Source organism: Macrobrachium rosenbergii, chromosome 55 (assembly GCF_040412425.1).
Source record: "Macrobrachium rosenbergii isolate ZJJX-2024 chromosome 55, ASM4041242v1, whole genome shotgun sequence".
NCBI lineage: Eukaryota > Metazoa > Arthropoda > Malacostraca > Decapoda > Palaemonidae > Macrobrachium > Macrobrachium rosenbergii.
The window spans coordinates 17,119,715-17,136,155 of record NC_089795.1 but is presented as its reverse complement, the minus strand read 5'-3'; the positions used below and the strand labels follow the sequence as shown (position 1 = coordinate 17,136,155).

Below are 16,441 nucleotides of genomic sequence, written 5' to 3'. Positions count from 1 at the left end.
ACAAGGGAGCCAGAGTTTCCCAAGGTAATGCTGTATGTTCTTTCACCCTGAGCTTTTTAGCTAAAAATGAAGACCCAAACCAAATCTTGACCTCTTTCCTTCACAGTTAAAAGCCTGATGGAAATACTGGGCCCAGATGAGGAGGAGAGAGTTCTGTGCCCAGTAAGAGCACTGAGGTACTACTTGCGCAGAATGGAGAAGATTCAAGGTCCTATGAGTAATTTATGGTGCTCAGTTAGAAATCCGTCTGATGCCATGTCCAAAAATGGCTTGTCTTTCTTCTTGAAGGATCCGATCTCTGAAGTCCATTCTCAGATTGGAGAGGAGGCTTTATCGTCCTTCAGAATCGTCCTTCAGAGCTAAGGCTCGAGATCAGAGCGGTCTCCACATCATTAGCCTTCAAGCACAACCTGTGCCTATCATCAGTTTTTCAAGTGACCTACTGGAGTTGCAAGTCTGTCTTCATGACCCATTATCTTCGTGACATGGAAACTACTTTTGAAAATTGTATTACTTAGGGCCGTTGTCCGTGACTGCCATGGTGTTGGGGAGGGAGCATAGGAAGCTTTTCTTCGTTCCTATTCTCTTTGCCTTGAACTCAGGTGTTGAGTTGTAAGGGGAGCCTGGGGGTACTGTGTACCTAGAGACCCACCAGTCTTAGTTTTAATGGGTGGGTGGTATTTTTATATTATATGGTGTAGGACTGTAGGTGATGTTCGTGATTTTTTATTCTGGTCATTTGGTTTGTTAGTGCTGTGCCCAGGGCAGGGCCAACTGGCTACTTGTATACTTTGTTAGTCACCGGGTTCATCCCCTGCTGCAAAATGCCCACTGATGTAGAGGGGCGTTTGGCCAGCTCGCCACACCCTACATGGTTAAGATGACTGCTGACCAGAGGTAGTATCCATCTGCAGCAGCTCTCTTACCAGGTAAGGAACGACAAGCATTGTACCAATGCTAATGTGCCAATTTGGGATTGAGCAATGTAATTATATGGAAAGAACGGCAAAAACAACTGAGCTCTCTGCTGAAGTTGTACCTTGCTTACCTGAAAAGTGGGCAGGGACTAGTCACCTACACTGACACTAGTGCTACTGCAAATTTAAAAACTTTTAAGATGCCGGTGAGTGAAACTATAAGCAATGTAATTACTTGGTAAGTATATATAAAACTTTTTTTATCATAAAAATGTCATTTTTCTTATATAGGATAATACATATAAATAAATGCACTACATTCGACAGAAGAAAAATGAATCGAGACAGGCACATTAATAAGAGAGGAAAGGTGCTTGAGTTGCGGTTTTTACTAGGGTACGCATACTGTACTGCCACTGTTTTTATCATTTTAAAATCACAGTGGTTTCGTAAGATGTATGGTGACCACAAAGAGTTCAGGGCAAAGCTTTCACAATATTAAATAGACCTTCCTATCACCCTAACTTATGCCATCTTGCCTCACTATTGCTCCCATTCCTGGCTGTCTTATTCACATTAAATGACTGATCATATCCCAATGTGGCTGGTATTAGAAGTCAGATTTCAGGATAAGGAGAAAGGGTATCTGAAAGAAAATTTGGAAGTTTACATACGATGATGGATAGTGAATTATGAAGGGGAAATGTAGATGGTGGTGGCTTGGACCCACCTTCCAAACCATCTGAGGGAAAATAGTACTTGATAGCATCAGCCAGGCTCTTGTGGCCAGAAGTGTGAAGACCCAGACCTGCTTGGATGAGAACTATGAGATGGGAGGCTGGAAATATTAAGGATGTGAGTGATGGAATTTCTCCGAGGCCTTTTGCATTGCATGCTTCTGGTAATGTTGATTGGAATTTTGGAATTCTGACTTCACTTGTGATTGTGCTTCAGTAAAATAATTTTCTCTTTTGTATGGTTTGATAAATCTGTATGAGAATCCAAGGTTGACTGCTGCCATTGTCATTTTATATGTGTCGTGTACAGAGTAATCTTTTTCAAGAAAGAGTTCCTGTAAGCATTCCTAGTTATTTTGCCCATCACAACACAAATATAGTCTGATATACTTTTTGTTTTCAAACTCAGTTGTCCTCTTGTAAATTTTGTCACAAAGATGTCTAAACAAAAAGTATAAAATAAATTTTTTTAAAATAAAAATTTAATTATTAAAAGACTAATAAGTCCATAATTTTGTTTAGGTCAAATGCAGTACTAGTAGTTTTATGTTTTAATTTTTATGTCAGAATCCTATTTGTAGGATCTTTTCTGATTATTGTGTATGGCTCTCATTTTAGGGTGTGGATCAGTTGGTCTTCTGATAAGGATATTTTCTTGAAGATGGTGGGTACTGCCTTTAAATATTTTTATCAGATAATATATTGTTGAAGTTCCTCCATTTTGGTTTGTGACAGCTGTGGTGGAGTTTCAGCTCTAGTAAATATCAGCATGTGCTCACTAACCATGACTTGAGTCCAAAATGGCCTTTCAGAATTATTTGCTTTTTTGACATCAGGAATATAGTTATGGAATTCTTCAGCAGAGACTGTTAGTTTTGATTTGATTTCATGGTACTGTATAGTGTGGTGCAGGTTTATCAAGTAAGGAAATTGTCATCCACAGGTTTCTTTTTTCATTCTTAAGGTTTTGTGTCTTAATTTGGGTATTGGTAGCCTACTAAGGCCTTTTAACACTGGCAAAGGTAACTGATGGATTTGAATACTGGTGTACAGATTTAACTTCTACAAAATTATTAAATTAGAAGTGTTGCTTTGAAAACCATCTGTATTTTATAGAATTTATAAAATTATTTTTGCATTTGTAATGATATTTTTGTTTTAGTAAACTGGTGCTTGAAACTTATTATGAAGGTGCTAGCTGAAGTACATTTTTCTGGCCTTTTTATTTCCAGAAGTTTTGTTAAGAATTTTCTTCATAAATACTTTAGTGCAACAACTTGTTTATATGAGTAGTCAAAAATAGTTTTTTAAAATATGGGTGTTCATGAGAAAAGATTGTTTAATATTCTTTTAACACCTCTGTGACATTGAAACCTACACATTCTGAAATTTTGGGAAACTGAAAATGGAATTCTTGGCCAACAGGCAGTGTTCACTTTATCTCTTTCATACCATTTTTCATGTTGGATTATTGTCTACAGTTTGATTTATGTGCTTTATGCAAAAAAAAGTATCCCTGACACAGAACCATCACTACACACACCAAAAATGAGTGTTGTATTAGTAAGTTTCATAGCTAAGACTAGTTTCATGACCACGACAATGGCCAACAAGAAAGTAAGCTTGACAGTCAAGTGAGTGAGCAGTACCCCACCCATCACCTTCCTGCCTATAGCTTACTGTCTTGTTACCAGTTTCAACAACCAAACCAGCTTACACTGAAATATAAAAGCATGTACAGTAAAAGATAAAGGTTTGTTTTATTACTAGAACAAACAACTTTTTGGTGAGTTCATCATCAAAAAGCTGTTTTGTCCTAATGATAATACAAACCTTTATCTTTTACGTGCTTGTATATTTCAGTCTTCTGCTGCTGCTGCTACTCTTGGTGAGCATTTTCATGGTACTTTTTAGGGGATTAGTTTCCTGATACTCTTGGAGAGCAGACTACTATTGCTGCTGACCTCAGGGAGTGATCTTTTGCCGTTGCTCTTGGGTAGTATTCTTCTGCTCTTGTTGTAGCAGTCTTTGGGTAGTATTCTTCTGCTGCAACTGTTGGGGAGCAGTCTTCTGTTGCTGCTCCTTTGGAGCATTGATGTGGTGGAGTCCTTCAGGCTGGTTACAGGCTACCCCCAACCTGTTCTTCAGGATCATCCAAATCTCTTACTTGCTGGAGAAAGATGTGCAGGAAATCATTGGCCGCTCTCCAGATTTCTACAGTTTGGCTTTTCTTCGTGGAGTGGTGATTTTTGATAGACCTGAAGTATGCATGTTCATGTATACCCATCCATTTGGAGTCTTTTGATGTACTTAATATCTGGTTCCTCAGCAAAGGCTGTGCTTTAGATTGTTAGCTGCCCTACAGTTCTTCACACAAGTATTCATGCTGATATTGGCATGGACCCATATTTTGTCTGTCTGCTACAGTATCTTGATGATTGGCTGATTCTGGTATCTTCTAAAGTGCAGTTATTTTGGAATCAGGACTGACTACTCTTATTTTGCATTTATATGGGTCTTGTGGTAAGTTGGGAAAAATTGGGCCTTCAGCCAATGCAGCCGATGAAGTACTTGGGCATACTGATCGACACGGTAGCGGCAGGGGCTGGAGCCTCTCCTGCAGACACTTAAATTAGCAAGATCAGGGAGTTGTTGGTATAGTTACTGTCTTGAGAGGAATGACTTACTTGGTTTTGGCAGGTCAGTCACATCTCAGTATTGGAGGTCATCCTTCATTGGTGTCTTAAGCAACACTAGTCACCTGCTTCCAGTCATCTGACACTTCCTGTGCCCCTGAGCCAGGAGGGGTGAGGCACACATGAATGGTTACTTTGCTTTGGATGTTTGGACATGAGGTAATTTTTACCTACACATTGTTTTCAGAAACACTCAGTGTTTCTGGCACTGCAGGGATGTCAGGATCAGTTGGTGGGCCATGTTGTAATACTGCACTGATGATTGACACTGTCTGATGTCATATGTCAACAAACAGGGCTGGGGTAGGATGGTCTCCCTCTCACCAGTTGAACAAGTTAGCTCCAGGAATGTGCTGTTTGCCATTCCATTGAGCTTTCACCTAGGTAAATACTAGTTGGCTGGAAAACACTCACAAACCAGTTCAGTTTCAGGCACTTTGTAGGGTCAGAGTGGTCTTTGTACCTGCATGTAGAGAAAAAGCCATGAAAGTTTGGAGAGCACTGATGATTATCTGTTTGTTACACAGCTAAACAGGAAAATGTCGCTGTTCTGCCCTCCTGTCTGAGACCCATTGGCTTCATTGGAGGATGTCATTTGATATCCATGTGACAACCTTGGTGACCATTCCTTACCGATCCTCCTCATGGCTCAGAGTTAATGGTATCTAAAATGCTTGGGCCTTTTTGTTGAGATGTAAGAGAGATGTGTCTGTCAGGTTCAGTAATGTGTGTATGTGTCTGTGTCTGTCAGGTTCAGTATTGTTCTGAAGTCCATAGCACATTTTTACCAGGTGGTGTGGCCATCTTTGTCATGTAGCCATTTTTTAACAGATTGCTGACTTCCTAGTCCACTTCCATTGAGACAATTTTCACTCCATTTCTGCCATCAAGTGCTATAACTTGGCCCTTTCTGCTGAAGGATAGGGCTTCTTGGCCTCTTTTGAAGTCTCCATGCTCTTGTTTGCCTTAGGATTGTCATCCAAGTGCTGTTGGGAAGGCTTCTGGTGGAGATGTCATACTTGAGGTTGAGAGTAGGCAAGCTTTTTGGCCTCTCATACTTGGCTCTTGTTTTTGTTCCAGAGTTTGTGACAAAGACTCATAACCTTTTAGTCCTTGATGAAAGATTCAAGATCTTGATCCCATTCCCCTGAGACTTTAGGTGGGATCAAGATGAGATGCTGTTTTATCCAGTGAGAAATCTGCTGTACTTTCAGCATAGAACTCAGCATCTTTGCTAGTCATTAATGCCTGCAGGCTCAAGAGGGAGGTATTCAAGAACAATTTCATTCTGGTTTTGGAAATATCATTAAGCAGACATGTGAATCATTGTATAAGGGTGACAGCTCATACCCTGGATGAAGGCTCACAAAGTCAGGGCATTGCTTTGTTCGTGAATTCTGCCATTAGGAGAATTCTTGAATCCCAGGTATTGATGTGGAAGAACTTCTTGGTACTGCAGGTACTGATGGCGGGGCAAGTAACTGGCATTGTCAGACTTCCTTTACTTCTTCTTACTTCAGGACATCACTTTTTTGTTAGGAGTTAGGACCTGTAGTGGCTGCGCAACATGGGCAGCATCCCTGGCTCATTAAACAGAAAAACAACTCTCCCAATGTTCATAGTTGGTGATAAGTTGGGTGAAATGCAATAATTTTACAGCCACCTGAGCAGGTAATCCTGTCACTCATGAGAAACCTGTTATTCTTAATTTTCTGGCACAGGGCCCTATCAGCCTCAGCTTCATATAATAAATCCCTTAAATATCCACATATATATGGGATCTTTCTTAGAAAGTGACCCCCAAGGGTTTTCGGGTTTCGTTATCTAGGACTAATATTTCTTGAGGGTCATTATCTTTATGATATTTACAGTCTTTTGTTGATGTTTTTACAGTAATCCCCAATGTGCTCGTACTAAACATGCCGCAAAGGTGGACACATTATGTACCAGGTTAAAACCCATGGGGGTCACTACCTAAGAAAGATCCCACATATGCACTATCTGCAACCTGATATTATTCGTAAACACCACAGCCTCCCAAAGATATACATGGATAAATGAGTAAAAGCCTTCCGTATGGTTGGAGATGCTCTGCGGATGGAAAAAAGCAATGGTAATGCTGTTAACAGTCATGTAGCACATGGGAAAGAGGGATTGTGGGGGTTGTAGGCCAGGTTAAGCACTTTTGGTGGGATCTTCTGCATGAAAGCTTTATTTTGTCTATCATATTTGAGTGGCTAAATATTGTGGAGGGGTAAGCTGTGGTAAATGCCAGTAGGGTGGGAGGGTTGGAAAAGAAGAGCTGAGGGGGGAGGGCTGGGCAGGCCCTCATCTGCTTGGGAGCTTTCGTGACTATTATTGGCTTTAAAGCAATATTGTATGTAATGTCTTTACATGTCATTTTGTTTATCACTTTGAGTGGTGGAGAAAGATGTGTCATGACTACACCATAGAAGTTTCATTCTCCCTTTGCTGCTTGGTGTGTGTACGTCCCCCTCTCTCACTCTCTTCCATCACCCCTGCCTCCAGTGGATAACTTTGCTGGTAGCCATGTATTTACAAGTGCTTAATTGCAAACAAAATGATTTTAAATAAATTTTTCTGGAGTTGAAAACCAGTGAACTGAAAACTTAGACAGATTAGAAAATAACATAATTTGTACTGTATAAACTGCCCAGCCTTGTTGTGTCAGAACTTTTCTTGCCCATTAGTGTCTCAGTCTGCGTATATGTGCATTTATACACATATGTATGTGTGTATACAGTGCAGTATTTATGTTATATTTTTTTTTAGATATTTCTAATATGAAAGTCCTTTAAAATTATTTTTATTTTAGCTTCTTATTTAATTTCATTACAGCGTCAATAATCTTGTTGCGATGCCAGTTTGAGCAATCAAAAGTCAGTCTATCAGTCAGTCTTGTTTCCAGTTCATTCAGTTGTAACTGTTTAAAAACTGCATAAAAATTCTCTTTCTCGTACTTGGGTTTACTTGTGTTGATTTCTGTGCTGTAGAGAGTTCGGCATGTGTTATCCACTTTCTAAAAGTCCCTCATATTCAAAGTGTGAACTCTATATACTGTACATGATAGAGTGAAAATTCCTAAATGGAATATAGCAATTAATTAATGTTTTTGTGTTAATTGGTAAATTTGATGCATTTGAAGTTCACCTTAAGTTTCAACCAGTGATGTAATTTAAGCTCTTGTAGTTTGTGTGTTTTGGATGGTAAAGAATTCATACATTTTTGTATGACATAAAAAAAGTAACTACAGTATTGCTGTAATATGCCTTAAATAAACCGTGCACAAACACAGATTTGATTGAAATGTTTATTAGAATTTTAATGTGGAGGAGCCAAAATGCAGTACGAAATGGTAGCTACTTGTTCAGTATAAAGCTTTCTCTTGCAGGGTTATTCTGTATACAGTATATGTACATAAAAGATTTTTGCAGTACAGCCCACGCAAGCAGCTTAAGCATTGCTCACAGGTAAAAGAGTGAGTGAGTTTCAATATTAAACTTTTTTATACATTTTATTTATAGAATACTGCACAATTTGGTATTTATTTTGTGTACAGTACCCTACAGTATATTCTTTGTTGTTTGTAAGCATGTACAGGTTCACTGTGGTTTGAGTCACGGATTTTTTATTTTGGACCTGAAGCTGGGCTAGTTGGTCATTTTTAGTAACTTGCACTTGGCTAGGCTTGCTGTTCCTGTCTCAGTTTTGGTAGTTCCTGTTGATAATACAGGTTATATCAAGGTTTGCTTCTGAGTACAGTGGACCCCAGCTTAATTCGCAGTTCAGCATTCATGGATTCAGCTATTTGCGGATTTTTGTGTGAAACTTATTTTTCAATAAATCGCGGAAAATTCGGTAACTTGCAGATTTTTTCGGCGAGAGATATGAACTAATTACTGTATTTTCTTATTATTTTTGTGACTAAATACATTTTTTATATAAGTAACTTACCCAGTAATTACATAGCTATTAGTTTCTTTTAACTGGCAGCTCAAAATTTTGAAATTGCTGGTCTGCTAGTTTCTTATGGTTATGGTGACATGCCCCACCCACTTTTGGGTGCAAGAGAAGGTACAACATAGCAAAGACCTTCAATTTGTTTCTGCCGGCTGTGGTTGAAGGACTGTAGTTGGCAGCAGTTCGAATTTTGGAATTTATACTTTGCCTGGTTGTTTGACTTATCTTTGAATGGTGAAGTATTTAATTTCGTAGCCTTTTGGCATAAGATAGTGTTAGGTGAATTTTGATTATTGATTGAAGACTCTTTGCCCGTTTTTTAGACTTATATTAGACTTTCTAGGATGTCTGACACTAGTAGTGCTAACTTTGCTGCAATACTAGACAAACTGAGAATCTTACAATCGCAAACTGTTTGTATTCCATGTATGGGACAAACATGTTCAGTAGATTTACATTGTGAGGAGTGTAATGACTGGGGTATTAAGAAGTGGAAGACTTTAGATGCACATCTCAGAAACTAGATAGAGATAGGAAGATGAAAGCTATTGTTAAGGAATCCAGTAAAGCTTTTATCTAGTCAGGATTCATCCACTAAGTTGGATGCAATCACACCTGTAATTTCTTCCAATCCCATTCCACATCCTCCATTAGTGCAACCATCTCCTTTACCTGGCTCTCACGTTTCCGACCCCCAACACCATTGCCAGTCTGGAGTCGAAAATTGACACTCGCTTTGAATTGATTGTGTAATTGATCACTAAATTAGCGTCATCGGTGAAAGTGCTTATGGATAAAAGCGAGTCAGAGCGCCCCATGGCGCCCAGTGCCAGTGCAGTGGTAGTGGAGGAGGTTGCTGTTCGGCCCACCGATTCTCCTAGGCCAAGGTCCCTGTCATACTCCCCAGCACCTGGGAGGAGTCATACTGGTAGCCTAAGGGAGGTTGGTGGGGTTCTGTCCCCTGAGCAGTCGCCCCCTCGCTTCAGTCTGTTGATGAATCCCAGACTGCAACCAAAGGCTTTTGGAAAGGCCTTCAAGTGAGTGATGACTGTATGTCCTCCAGCTCTGAAGATTTTAGTCCCAGGTATGCACGGCGCTATGCGGACAAGTCACGCCTGCTAAAGCGGCATGCAGTGGAGTTTGAGATTTCTTCCCCTGTTCCTTGTAAGAAGGGCAAGGTTCAGCGTGCCCATCGTGTAGTCACTGGGATACCCCGGAACAATTCTCTTCTGCTCCTTCTGATGATGGTCGTAAATTGGCACCTAAGCGCCTTGTGGCACAGAGATGTTCGTCGTCGAATAAAAGGAGCTACTGCATCAGGAGTTGCGCACCCAGCACCTCCATCTCTACAATCAGGTACACCAGCAAATAGTGTCGAAGCGCTCAAACTCCCGTTTGCGATGGAGCGCCTACTGGCACCCATTCATCAACAAGTTTCACTACTGGCTCCCGTCTCCACAGCTTCCCTCTAGCACCCATTGGCGCCCGTTCTTCAACAAGTTTCACTAGTAGCTCCCGTCTCCACAGCGTCCATTGACGCCCATTCTTCGACAAGTTTCACTACTGGCTCCTGTCTCCACAGCGGCCCCTGAGCTCCCTTTGGCGCCCGCTCCTCCACCGCTTCTTAGTAGTGCCGTCTCAGACATTGTTCCTCCTCCACTTGACCCGATTCAGAGCAAACTGGATAATATTCTCAGCTTGCTTCAGAAGGCTCCTCCTACAGCTCAGACGACAGTGGACTTATTGCTTTCTCCTGTCTCTTCTGAGGAAGAGGTTGTTCCCGATCAAGATGCGCCTTCATCGGCGTACTTGGTGCTGACGAGGTTCCTGCTAGCAGCTTATCCAAGCTGCTTCTCACCAGGTATTCCCAGGTCTTCAACTAAGAAGGCACTGGAGGAAGTAGAAAATTATGTTCAAAGTGATGAGCTTCCTTGACTGGGCGGTGGGTGCTCTGGCGCGCAAACTTAAAAAGTGCTTTTTGTTACCTCAATAGATCTCGTCGAATCTCTTGGGAGTACTTTCCTGTATTGACAGAGGCGTTCGCTATAGTCCGCAGGAGTTAGCCAGTCTGTGCACTATGGATATTCTTAAGAAGAGGGAGCTTTGTTGCTCTTTTACTTCAAAAGGCGTCACTCCGTCTCAGAGATCGGCCCTCCTATTCTCCCCTTATACAAGACTTATTTTTTTCCTCAGGCTGCAGACTGAACAGCGACTCTGACCTGCAGAAAAAGAACACTCAGGACCTGCTCGCTCAATCTATGAGACGCCTAAAGGATTCTTTGGCTCTTCCTCCCAGATTTTTGTCTCCGCTACAACCTACTCCCTTTTGGAGCTCCCGTTCTAGATCCTAGATTAGGACAAGAACTTATATCCGTTTCCCAGGGCATTCCATCAAGAAGTCCTCTTCAAAGTCTTACTCCAAGAAATGAAAGCATAGTTCTCTGTATTCAGATAGGAGCATGGCTCCTTCACTTTTTGGGAACGGTGGGAACAAAAGGGAGTGGAATCTTGGATAGTGTCTGTCCTGAAGGAGGGCTACACTATCTCCTATTTGAACATTCCTCCTCTAATCTGCAAGCCTGTCAAATTGACAGGTTACTCTCCAGGCTCAGAGAGATTTGCTGCTCTCTTGCTAGAGGTGAAGTCCCTTTTTCAGAAAAGCTATAGAGCTAGTAGAGGACATTCATTCTCCAGGATTCCACAACCAGCCCTCTCAACAGCTGTGCAAGCGTTCATCAGCGTATGGGCTCCACTAGCAAAATGGCTTCATTTGATGGGCATAAAGATATCTCTATATCTAGACGACCGGCTACTGCGTTCCCACTCGAAAGCGCAATGTACAGAGGACATTTGCACGACTTTTCTCTTGGCTAAGGAATTGGGCCTTCTCATGAGATTCCTTATTTAGGGATGATGATCAATTCTTGGTTTTTTGGGGGTTTTTTCAGCCCTGAAGAGAATAGAAAGGTGTCTCCAGACAGTGGAAGAATTTCCAAATCTAAACTGTTGCTCTGCCGTTCAGTGGATGAGTCTTCTAGGTACCCTCTCATCCATGGAACAATCCGTTACTCAGGAAAAATTTCACCTGAGACCTCTCCAGTTCTTCCTCAGAGCCAGCTGTAACAGGGAAAAAGTCTCTGGACTCGTTTGTGTTCCCGATAACAACGGAAATCGAGGATCTTCATTGGTGGAATTCCAGGAAGAGACTATCAGAAAGGAAATCTCTTCATCATCTGATCCCCAGCCTAGAGTTCTTTTCAGACACGGCAAACCTAGGTTGGGGAGCTCTTTTGGCATTAAAAGAAGTGTCAGGAACCTGGTCCCAGGAACAGCAGAACTGGCACATCAGAGTAAAGGAATTACAGGCGATATTTCTGGGCCTACAGTGCTTCACTTCAGAAATACAGGGGAGGACAGTAGCAGTGCATTCAGACAACACGACGGCACTGGTGCACATCAAGAAACAAGGAGGAACCCAATCTTTGTCCCTGTACGAAGCGGCAAGGAACATTTTTCTTCGGTTGCAACAGAATGAAACTCAAGTGACAACGCGTTTTATTCTGGGAAGACTCAACGTTCTCGCGGACCAATTGAGTCGTCAAAGACAGATCCTTTCCACAGAATGGACATTAGACCTGTTGGTTTGTCTGGATCTGTGGAAGCTCTAGGGGAAACCAATGATGGATTTGTTCGCGTCCTCCAGAAATCATGGACTTCCTCTCTTGTGCTCACCAGTTCCAGATCCCTTCGCATGGGCAACCAATGCAATGTTGCAGGATTGGTCCAACAAAGACCTGTATGCCTTTCCCCCATTTGGGTTTAGTGAGGCAAGTCATCAACAAATTCTGGTCTTATCAAAGCCTATCCATGATCTTGATAGCTCACTTCTAGCCAACAAGAGAGTGGTTCCTGGACCTACTAGAACTCCTTGCAGACTTCCCAAGAATGCTGCCACAGAAGCAACAACTCAGGCAATCTCACTTCTGTCGGTTCCACCAAAAACCTGTCTTTGACCTTAACAGGGTTCAAACTGTTCAGCGACTGCTCTGAAAGAAGGACTTTTCAAGAGTGGCTGCAGACGCAGTTGAGAAGTGTAGAAGACAGTCTTCAGATAATGTCTTCCAGGCAAAATGGTCCATCTTGAGGTCCTGGTGCACACAAAATAACGTGTCCTCTTGTAAGACATCTGTAGCAGAAATAGTGGACTTTTCTCCTGTTCTTACACTCCGCTGAAGGACTTTCTACCTCTACCATTAAAGGATACAGAGTTATGCTTAGCTCAGTTTTCTGCCATAAAGGAATGGACTTATCATTGAACTAGGATTTGTCTGACCTGATTAAGTCCGTGGACACCACAAAGCCTCAGGAAAAAACCTTTGCTCTCCTGGAACTTAGATGTGGTCCTTAAGTGGCTTTCCAGTCATGTTTTGAGCCCATGCAATCTATCTCTTTAAGGGATCTAACTAGGAAGACGCTTTTCTGGTCGCCTTGGCCACTGCTAAGAGGTCCAGTGAAATCCATGCTTTAGACAGAAACATAGATTTTTCTCAGGGAAGGGCAGTTTGCTCCTTTTCCCTAGCCTTTCTGGCTAAGAACGAATCGCCATGGAATCCATGGCCTCGTTCTTTTATGATCAAGAACTTGTCCGAGACAGTGGGTCCGTCTGAAGAAGAAAGAACTCTGTCCAGTAATGGCCCTTAAGTTTTATCTTCACAGAACGAAGGACATTTGTGATACTTCAAGAAACCTTTGGTGTTCTGTGAAATATCCCTCTAGACCCCTGTCTGAGAATGCCCTGACATTTTTCTGAGGAATCTGATTTCCGAAGCACATTCCATGGTAAACGAAGACTCACTCTAATCTGTAAAGATGAAACCCATGAGATAAGAGCAGTCGCTAAGTCTTTGGTGTTTAAGAGCAATCTATCCCTTACGTTAATAATATTGTACAAGCAACGTTTTGGAAGTGCAAGTTGGTGTTTGCAGCGCATTATTGAAGGAGCATCGAGACGACTTACGCTTAATGCAGTACCTTGGGTCCGTTTTAAGCGGCTGGAGTGTTGTTGGGGAGGGAAACGTAGAAAACAATGTCCTTTCTTCAATCTCTTCACCTTGCCTAGGGTGTTGAGGTTTGGGGAGCCTGGGAGTACTATGTACTTGGAGTACCCTCCATTCTTTGGTTTTATGTTTGGGTATTGGTGTTTTTAATTTGATTTTTGGTGGTTATGGTGACTATTTACTCTGGTTATTTAGGTGTGGTACTGCCCTGGGCAGGGGCATCTTGTTGTACTTTGCTAGCCATCGAATTTAGTCCATTGCTACAAAGCACCCACTGTAGTAGTAGGCCCTGAAGGCTTTACCTTCGCCTCTACTGGATAAGATGAGCGTAACCAGAGGCAGTATCTTACTGTAGCAGCTCTCTTATCAGGAAAGGTTCAACGACATTGATTCCATGTTAGCAAATTTCTCTTCTCAAACTCATTACTGTTAATAATGTTTTTAGGGTAGATATGTCCAACATTTCCCACCTACACCAGCTGTGTAATTACTGGGTAAGTTACTTATATAAAAATGACATTTTATAATAAAATAAAGTTTTATATATACTTACCCAGTAGTTACATAATCAGAGCCCACCTGCCTCCCCTCACTTGGACATAAGGGTATAAACAAATTGAAGCTCTTTGCTATGTTGTACCTTCTTTTGCACCCGGAAGTGGGCGGGGCATGTCGCCATAACCATAACAAACTAGCGGACCCGCAATTTCAAAATTTTCAGCTGCCGGTTAAAAGAAACTAACAGCTATGTAATTACTGGATAAATATACTGTATATAAAACTTTATTTTATTATAAAAATGCCATTTTTATGATAAAAAAAGGATTAATAATTTTCAAATATTAATATTAAAGTAAGCACAGCAAAATATCAATAAAATGGCTTTTTTAAAATACATATTACTGTAAATATTTAGGTACTGTACAGTACCTGTGAATTCCCAGTGTTTCCCCTAGGGACTGTAAAAAGAAAATGGGACAGCTTCAGTACTGTATGAAAGAATGTGGATGTGCCTGAATTTAGGGGTAACTTTATTAGTTTTCACACTTAGCTGTAAGCCATTATCTTTAACCTTTTGCTATCAGACCTACTGGCAGATGGAGAGACAGCCAGCTATAACTTGTTTCATCACTGTAGCTGTGAACATTCTTATTCATCCACGAAAACTTTTAAATCTCCCCTAGGTTTTATTTTCTCTACATAAATCATGAATAATTTTAAAGAATAAAAATTGTTTTATCACATTTCATTAATTTCAAGAAAGCAGTAAATTGTATATTTGTTACAAATGATACAAACATAGAGGCAGTTTATCGCAAAGACATGAAATCTCCATGATGCCTTCCAAACGCTGAAAGAAATAGACTCAAATTCTTTATATTTTTTGTTTTTCACAATAATGTCTTATCAATCAGGCTCTCTAGGAGAGACGACAGCTATCCAACTATCCTGGGGTGTTATGCACACTTCCCTTCCATAGGTATTTCATGCCTCAAATCATCAACCGAAGGGCATTCATCTACACTTTAAGAGGTTAGGTTAGACACTTAACCTAACTTAGCCTGGCCTAAGTAGTTCTAGCCTAACCTTACAAGACCTGCACTTCAATTTCCTAGAACTTTGTCTCATGGCATCAGGTTAGGTTTGGTTGGGTACTTAACCTAACTTAGCCCAGCCTACCCTTACCAAATCTGCACTTCAGTATCCTGGAACATCTTTTTTCATGGCATCAACCAAAAGGTTACATGCTCTTCAAGGGGCTAGGTTGGGTACTTAACCCAACCTAGCCTAGCCTAAAGTAAACCTAGCCTAACCTGACCTACAGTATCTGCACCTTAATAATCTGGATCTTTTAAGCTCTCCAAGCCTCAGGGTCCGAGGATAGGCATTGCGTAGTGATGTTAAGGAACGGTACCACGGTAGTTCCTTAGTCAGTGGAGCGGTGCTAGTGTCCTATCATCTCGATTGACGGTGCGGGTCCTCATGTTTGCAGTAGCACACTCAGCACAGCAGTCAACCAGACACATTCCAGCATGATGGATGTATGACAGACAAGTTCGGTCACTAAGGTCAGTGTTAGCAGCTGGACACCCTGATGTTTTGAAGAATTGTTTGATCTAGGAAGACAGTCAATTAGTCCTTCAATCTTGACACTCCAAAGCTGTTACTATTTGGCTCTCTCTCTCTCTCTCTCTCTCTCTCTCTCTCTCTCTCTCTCTCTCTCTCTCTCTCTCTCTCTCTCTCTCTCTCTCTCTCTCTCTCTCTACCATGGGAATAACAGCCATCAGCCATGCAACACTGAAAATATCGTTTCTCATCCAATCAATGAAGTTAGCAATGATTGGGTCAGGTCAGTACTTGGATAGGTGACCTCCTGGAGCACCGGATTTGTTGATGTCTAGAAGACATCTTTCGCATCCATGGTGAGAAACTTTGGGACTAGTCAGTATTTGGATAAGTGACCTCCTAGAAACTTCAGATGCTGTTGACACCTAGGAGACATCTTTCACATCCATGATTCAAGCCTTGGGCTTACAACTTCCTGTTGTTCTGCCTGATTCATCAGGAGATCAATGGCACCTCCAAACTAAGTTCCAACTTGTTTTTGGTTCTTACTCAGTCAGGAAGTGGTGTCTAGGAGCTCCGTTTCTTTTGACTTGATTTAGTTACACTCCCCCTGTGAAGAGTGGGAGATGTAAGCAGTAGCTGTTGCTGCTGCAATTACCAGTTGATCCATAACCCGAGAAGGAGAGAATTTTCTGTGGATTTTAAGACAGTTTCAGGAGCCTTAGGGTCTGAATAGGCACTCCTTTGATAGCAACAACACTAGGGTAATGCCATGGTTATTCCAGAGATTTTTTATTTTTTTAGACTTTAAAGATTCTCAAGATCTAGAGATAGACACTCCTCAGTGTGATAGCAACACCACGGTAGTGCCAATGTCAACAAAATGGTCCTAGTGTCCTTTCATGTACAGTACTCTATTGCAGTGCATGTTCATGAGTAGACAGAAGAACATTCAGTACAATGGCCAACCAGACACATCCCAATCA

The 16,441-nt window shown here is 41.5% G+C and overlaps 1 protein-coding gene across 12 annotated transcripts in view; it reads left to right on the top strand.

The window, feature by feature from the left end:
* Positions 1-16,441, top strand: part of LOC136835356 (lysine-specific demethylase 8-like) — a 252,028-nt gene that overhangs the window by 24,242 nt on the left and 211,345 nt on the right. Inside the window, exon 2 of one of the 12 annotated variants that reach the window (XM_067098752.1) lies at positions 2,273-2,318. The exons of the other annotated variants lie outside the window; for them this stretch is intronic. The gene's annotated coding sequence lies outside the window, so the exon portion shown is untranslated. The remainder of the gene's footprint in view (positions 1-2,272; positions 2,319-16,441) is intronic. 12 annotated transcript variants of the gene reach the window in all.